Consider the following 7951-nt stretch of genomic DNA (forward strand, 5'->3'; position numbering starts at 1 on the left):
CAACGAGAATAGACAAAGTGACCAATACTGACCATCAATACAATGAATAGGCATTTAAAGGGTTCACATACCAGAACTCAGGACATCACCTTAATTACATATGAAGATAAATAAACAGCATGCTTTATTCTTTTATTATTGACATAAGATTCTATTCTGTAAATAAGTAAACAAATCTAATAAATACGTTCCAATGGATATTTTATTATACAGAAAACCATAACATCATATAGATCAAAGTACAATCCTGAAAGTTTAAACTATATACATACAAACAATTGAAATTTCATCCTTCCACATACTCCCCCAGCTGGCTAATGACGTCTCGTCATTTCACGTAGGAGTATGTGAAGACGACTTCAGTATGTCTAAGATGGACTTTGCTGCCTCAGACTGTAATCCTTCCATATATCCTCTATCTGACAGTGACGTGATGTATTGCACCTTCTTTTCCCAATCTGATAACGGTGTTCTCTGTGCAGATTTGGTCATATCAAAATCTCCAGATCTGAATCGGAGGGGAGCTCTCCGTTCTCTGGTGGAACGACGTAGCTGTACTGGTTCATCATCCTCATCTGTATCAGTGTCATGAGCTGTTTCTTCATCAGGCGGTTCCTCCTGAACAGTCTCGTCATTCGAAGCGCTTCCTTCCTGTACAAGCTCAACATCATCTGGAATACCAACATTACCCACAGATGACTGGTCGTACCCTTCCGTCTCGCTGGTAACCAAAATATATTCATCATCATTACTCCTCAGTGATGAATGAATCACTAACCATACCAGTTCTAGTGATGATTCTTAAGTCCCATTCTGACTCTTCGTCCGATTCTTGTTTGGAGTCAGATTGGATTGTTCCAAGTTCTTCTGTCCTCTTGGCAGGTCTTTTCCGTGGTCTTGGTTTCGGTTTGGGTATAGGTCAAGGTTCTGGTGTATCGCTTAGAAAACCAATAGGTAGCAAAAGGTTACGGTGGAGCGTCTTTGTACGTCCCTCTCCATTTTCCTTCTTTACCATGAAAACAGGGATGTCTTCATTCTGTTGACTTAGTACTGTGTAGGGGTCTTGTTCCCATCTGTCTGCCAACTTGTGTTTTCCCTCAAAACTAACAATCTTTACCAATACCCTATCACCTACCTTTACTGTTTTTCCTCTAACTCTGTTGTCATAATGGCTCTTTTGTTGATCTCTGGCCTTATTTGCAGATGTAGTTGTTAATTCGTGTGCCTGTGTAATTCTGTCCTTCAGATCTTTTATCTACTTTGTAGTTATCTGCTGTTGATTTTCTCTTAGTCATAGAGCTGCGTCTATCGGTAACCCAGGGTTACGTCCAAACATCAGCATGTAAGGCGACTGTCCTGTACTCTCATGTCTGGTGGAGTTGTATGCGAAAACCAATGGACTAACATGACTCTTCCAGTTAATCTTCTTTCTGGTGTCCTGTGAGCCAAGCTATAACAAAAGGGTCCGGTCGAAACGCTCATATTGTCCATTTCCAACAGGATGATAATTAGAAGTTCTTGACTTGGACATTCCTGTGATGGCACATAGTTCTTTAATGATGGTACTTTCAAAATTTGCCCCCTGGTCTGCATGAATTCTATCTGGTATTCCATAATGTAAGATGAAATTACTGTAAAACGCATCCGCAACTGTTTTAGCAAGCTGATTCCTGGCTGGAAATGACATGGCAAATCTGGTGAAATGATCCGTGATGACTAAAAGGTGTTGATAGCCTCCCTTAGATGGTTCAAGGGTTAGGAAGTCCATGCACGCTAACTCCAATGGCGATGTCGTTGATATATTTACCAATGGTGCACGTTGGTTGGTAGGTGACTTCCTACGGACACATCTTCCACATTCTTCTATCCATGTCTGTATATCTTGGTGCATTCCGGACCAGTAAAACCTATCATTGACCAGTGACGTTGTTCGGTCTCTCCCAGGATGTCCCATGTCATTATGTATGGCTTCCAAAACAGTTGGTACATGTTCTAGTGGTAGAACTAGTTGGTATCTTTCCTCTTCATTCACAATAGTCTCCCGATGAAGAACTCCGTCATACATTTTCAGATGGTTAACCTGCTTTAAGTGCGGATTTGGTCCAACGTCTTTTCTGGTAGGATCCTGTTCTTGAACTTTCCTTCAGTCAACAATATTACCAATTCCACTGCCTCTTAAATCCAGATCTTTGAGTACGGCATCTGATGTTAACGTAAGACTGTCGATGTAAGATTCCGGCATAGCTACATTACACGCACGATGAATGCACTATACACGATACACGCACGATGCACGATGAATGATTAATACACGATACACGAACGATGCACGCACGATTCACGCACGCACGATATACGCATATGCTATTTTGCCGGCTCAGATTCAAGTAATTTAATTCAAGTCGGCTATTTTATAGGTTCCGAAAATATTTGTGAACTTGAACAGAAGCTCCTTACAATAAAAAAAAATAGTGTCTTGATTTTGTTGAACCTGAGACTTCAAGTTTACGGGAAACGAAGGTCAGACATTGTATTCCACGGAACTCTTACTAATTTTATTTCATATACAATTTAAATTCAAAAAATTTATTTTTATGCATACAATGTCGCATTATAAACTATATAAGATATCTTATAAACTATATAAGATATCTTATATACTATATAAGATATCTTATATACTATATAAGATATCTTATAAAGTTTATGAGATATCTTGAAGTAAGAATAAATAGCAAAACGGCTTGCCATACTAAGCTAATGTAAATATTTTACAAGCTCGTTATGCTTGTTATGTTGTCATAGCAACTTTATTTGGTATTTAAAGAAAGACAAATTTTTAATCTTACATGTTTCAGATGTAAACAAATATTTCGGACATGTGAATTCATAACGAATTTTGATATCATTTTTAGTATTGAATAAATTAAATATGCTTGCTGCATACGAAATGTACACAAAAGAAGTCAATATAATTAAGATAGTTTGAAATATAAAACTAAGTACCAAAGTAATGTGTGTTGCTATAACAACACAGTTTGTTGGGGTCATGTTGTAAACAGAAATAATATAATAAACTGATTTTATTTGTCAAATAGAAATACGATAGGTGATCAATCCATCAATCAATTGAATTTTGTTTGTATTTGATATTACCGAATAAAAAGTAGCATAACGAGCTTGTAAAATATTTACATTATAGCTTAGAGTTTAAAAGGTTATTGACAAATAGAAATTTATAATCTAACATGTTTCAGATGTAATCAAATATTTCGGACATGTGAATTCATAGCGAATTTTGAGATCATTATTAGTATTGAATAAATTAAATATGCCTGCTGCATACGAAATGTACACAAAAAAAAGTCAATATAATTAGACAGTTTGAAATATAAAATTTAGTACCAAATTAATGTGTGACATATATATATTTTTTCACTTTGACGGATAAATTTAATAGACGATTATATATGTATATATAATCTGATGTACAGTAGTTGTCGTTTGTTTATCTACTTTATACGTGTTTCTCGTTTTCTCGTTTTTATTTTTTTTTTTAAATTTTATATAGATGGAGAATTGTCTCATTGGCACTCATACCACATCTTTCTATATCTATATATATAAAAAATATTGTAAGTTGTTTTCGTACTCACTACAAGCATAACAGAAATTATTTGATTCTCTTATGTTAACATGCACTGCACATGTTTGTAATTCAGTACATATGCTTATCAACAGTACATATAAGTTAATTTCACCAATAAATGAGTAGTTGGACAATATTTGGAACTTGTCGGTTTTTCCTTGATATTGCCGAAAATCAGTGATCCGACTGACACGAGCGAACTTATACATTACAACTGATTGAACAATCATAATCTCTTTTTTATTACTTAAGTTACAATATTCCTTATATTATCAGAATTGCATGTGTTAATTTAGAGCAAAAGATATTATTTTGTCAGAAAAAATCTGATTCGTACAAATTAATTAGAAATAGCTTAGAAAATGACATTTACCAAATAATGAGAAAATCTAAACATTTGTAATACCAAATATCTGTTGTTTATTGCAGTTAGGCCTCGCGATCGGTCTCCAAATTTAAGCCCAACTTATGTAAATTAATGGTCATTTATAGGGGGAGGGGCTATTTTCCTCTGTCCAAACATTATTTTCCTTCCTTAAAAACAGCTTAACAATTTTCTATATTTTTTCATTTAATCATAAACCGATTCATCTTAAATGATTTTTAAAAACTATTTTTATGGTAAATATATCTAAATGTCTGGGTAATTTTCTTATCCTAATAAATATTTATTCATTTGTTTAAGGAAATAGTGGTATCAGTTTTGTAATTTGACAAAATGGTTTTTCGGAAAAATCAAAGAAAACGGTACATACATTGTTCAATAATCATTTGTGGTCCTTTATTGATTAAATTTGAATATCAATCTCTAGCTTGATAAGAAATTTGTTTACATTGTACAGCACACCTTTACGTCCTTAGTAGCATATTATAAGTCATTAGTGCACTAAAGTCTTTAGCCGTGTTTAGACGCACCATTTTCTGCTCTTTGGTCGGATCGTTGTCTCTTTGACACATTCTCCATTTGAATGCTCCATTTTATTCAATGGTTGTGATTCTCTTTTATCTCTTTGTTTCATATTTTTGCAGACAAAAATAATTCGCAGAATTAATCTTAAATAACAGACATCACACTCTTGCTTCTAAAACTTTTAGCATTTAAATTTTATTGCATGAAATTGAATAAGTATTTTATTATCAGTCTTATCCCATTTTCGGATGACCTTATAATAGTTTCCTATATAATGATTTAATAATTTATTTAGCTTAAAAACGAGCATATGGACCTTTCTTTTTAGAAATAATATTTGGCTTGATATTGTATGAAGATTATTCGTTCCAACTATAATGAAGAAATTAACGACTTTTAAGTTTTTTCAACTAGATAAATTTACAACTAAAATACCGTTTTTTTCTGCTTAAATCAATTTCTTTTAACAAAAATCAATTACTAACAAAGAATTGTTACACAAATAAAGAGCCAAACTTTGTAACGAAGATATTCATAATCTCTTTACCGAAATCCGCATATTTTTATCTTTTGAAACAAAAACCTTAAGGATGTCTGCTCAAATGACATAAATGTCCAAGAAACCGAAATGTTAAGTAAATGTCGAATAATCCAAACCACAAAATATATTATATAAACACCAATATAGCACTATATTCAATGCGGTATAAGTGTAAATGTTTGTGAGTATGTGTGTATGTATGTGTAAGCAAGTTCAATGTGTATCGGAGAAACTAAATCGAACTAATCCTGTTTACATAAATAAAATTCAGTAAACTAAACTAAGTCTCAGTTGGATATTTTACCCTATACATGTATATCGCAATGTCTCAACTACATATACCAATCAATCATCATGTAAATGTGTAAATAATTTTGAAAAAAAATGTATGAAAATTCACAAAGTGTAATTAAGTTCAAAGTGTGTAAAAAAAAATATAAATCAAAACTGTACTATCACCGTGTAGAACACCACATGCGGGGTGTCGCGATCGGCTATGTTTGACATGGGGTGGCAATTTTGAAGCGACGAAAAAGTAACAAGGTAAGTTCAAGCATCAAAATTTCTTATTTCTAGAACTCTCAGTACCATATAATGTATTGCACGGAAGGAACCGCAACATAATCTATTTCCTGAAAGCAGAAGCAGTCGTTTTCAGGACTCAGTTTTCTCAAACACCTCGCCCTAGTTTTCCGTGTTGCAGATTCTGAGGCTTTATATGCAAATTTCGGTATGAAAAACTACTTTACCAGCCACCCCCCGTATCATTTATATACAATTGTATTCCTCTCATTGACTTATACCAAATACCAGTTTCTTAGTTAAAATTAATTGATTTTAAAACTGTTATTCATCAAAATATAAAGTGTCGCTTGGGGTGTCAGATTTTGCGTCGCAAGGGGTAGAGGCTTGTCATAAAAAATAATATTAGTCTTCATATAATACATTTTATTTCAAACACATCTACTTTACCATGAAAAAACAAGGATTTTTCATTTTGCCTGTTTTTGGTCTTATAAAATATATGCTTTTGATTTCATTCACATCTACTTTACCATGACAAAATAAGGGTTTTTCATTTTGCCTGTTTTTGGTCTTATAATAGTTATCAAAGGTACCAGGATTATAATTTAGTACGCCAGACGCGCGTTTCGTCTACATAAGACTCATCAGTGACGCTCATATCAAAATATTTATAAAGCCAAACAAGTACAAAGTTGAAGAGCATTGAGGATCCATAATTCCAAAAAGTTGTACCAAATACATCTAAGGTAATCTATGCCTGGGTTAAGAAAATCCTTAGTTTTTCGAAAACATGTGCTTTTGATTTCATTCATAGTAACAAAATGGCTTAAAATATTTAGTTTTCAAGCTGGTAAACGATTTCTTTTCCTTTTCAGTCAATATCATGGTAAAAAAAGTCAAGGCTATGGCTCAATAAACCAAAACATCACAAAATAGTCCTCAATATAAGATATGCCCGAAACCTCCACCAGCCAAAATGCATCATACATGTAGTTCATCACCAGGTTCATCTAAAAAGCACTCGTGCACGCCGCAAAAATCCATTACTCCTAAAAGAATTAGAACACTCTCTTCAATGAAACACTCACCGGCATCTTTTTCAGCGAATGACAACACAACTTCAAGTAATCCTGAAGACGATGATACTACAATTGTCAATGAGAAAACAACGACTTGTACACAAATATACAACGGAACAGGTTTACAAGAAAAAATGATTCAAGACAGTTATTTCGTTCGTAATCGCCCAGCTAGAACTATCCGTTTTCTGTTACACATCTATCATTTCATATCTACTTTGAAGGTCTACTCTGACTATATACATAGAATGAAATTCAAAACAGTGTGGCTGTGGCTATTGATTGACACATTAAATTCATCCATTGGCTGGGACAATTTAGGTGAACGTTTGTATGTAACAACCACTGCTCACTATGTACTTTTTAAAGACACTTAAACTATTGGGTCACCAAAGGTTCTCAACACCTCAATAAAGTAATTCGAAAAATTAATCAGAAATAACACGATGTTTTGATTTATACCAATTATATAAATCAAAACATAAAGGTTATTCCTGATTAATTTTTCGAATTATTTTATAAGTAAAGGCGTTAAGAAACCTTTGGTGACCCCACAGTTTAAATGTCTATCGTAGGTACGTCGTGAACAGTGGTCGTTACAGACAAACGTTCACGTAAATTGTCCCAGTCAATGGATGAATTTAATGTGTCAATCAATGGCCACAGCCACACTGTTTTGAATGTCATTCTATCACTAAATGAACCGGACTTGAATAAAATTTGAAGAATTTGATGTAACCTGTGTTTTTCTAGGTTAAATTTCTGTTACATTTATGTTCATATTTGTGTAGGTGTGTTTGAATTTAAAAAGTATCAGATAGAGATCGATTTATAAGAAAATGTATTCTTTTTTTATGACAAGCCTCTACCCCTTGCGACGCAAAATCTGACACCCCGAGCGACACTTTATATTTTGATGAATAACAGTTTTAAAATCAATTAATTTTAACTAAGAAACTGGTATTTGGTATAAGTTAATGAGAGGAATACAATTCTATATAAACGATACGGGGGATGGCTGTGAAAAGTAGTTTTTCATACCGAAATTTGCATATAAAGCCACAAAATCTGCAACACGGAAAACTAGGGCGAGGTGTTTGAGAAAACTGAGCACTGAAAACGACTGCTTCTGCTTTCAGGAAATAAATTATGTTGCGGTTCCTTCCGTGCAATACATTATATGGTACTGAGAGTTCTAGAAATAAGAAATTTTGATGCTTGAACTTACCTTGTTACTTTTTCGTCGC

This window comes from Mytilus edulis, chromosome 1 (genome assembly GCF_963676685.1).
Source record: "Mytilus edulis chromosome 1, xbMytEdul2.2, whole genome shotgun sequence".
NCBI classification, from domain to species: Eukaryota; Metazoa; Mollusca; class Bivalvia; order Mytilida; family Mytilidae; genus Mytilus; species Mytilus edulis.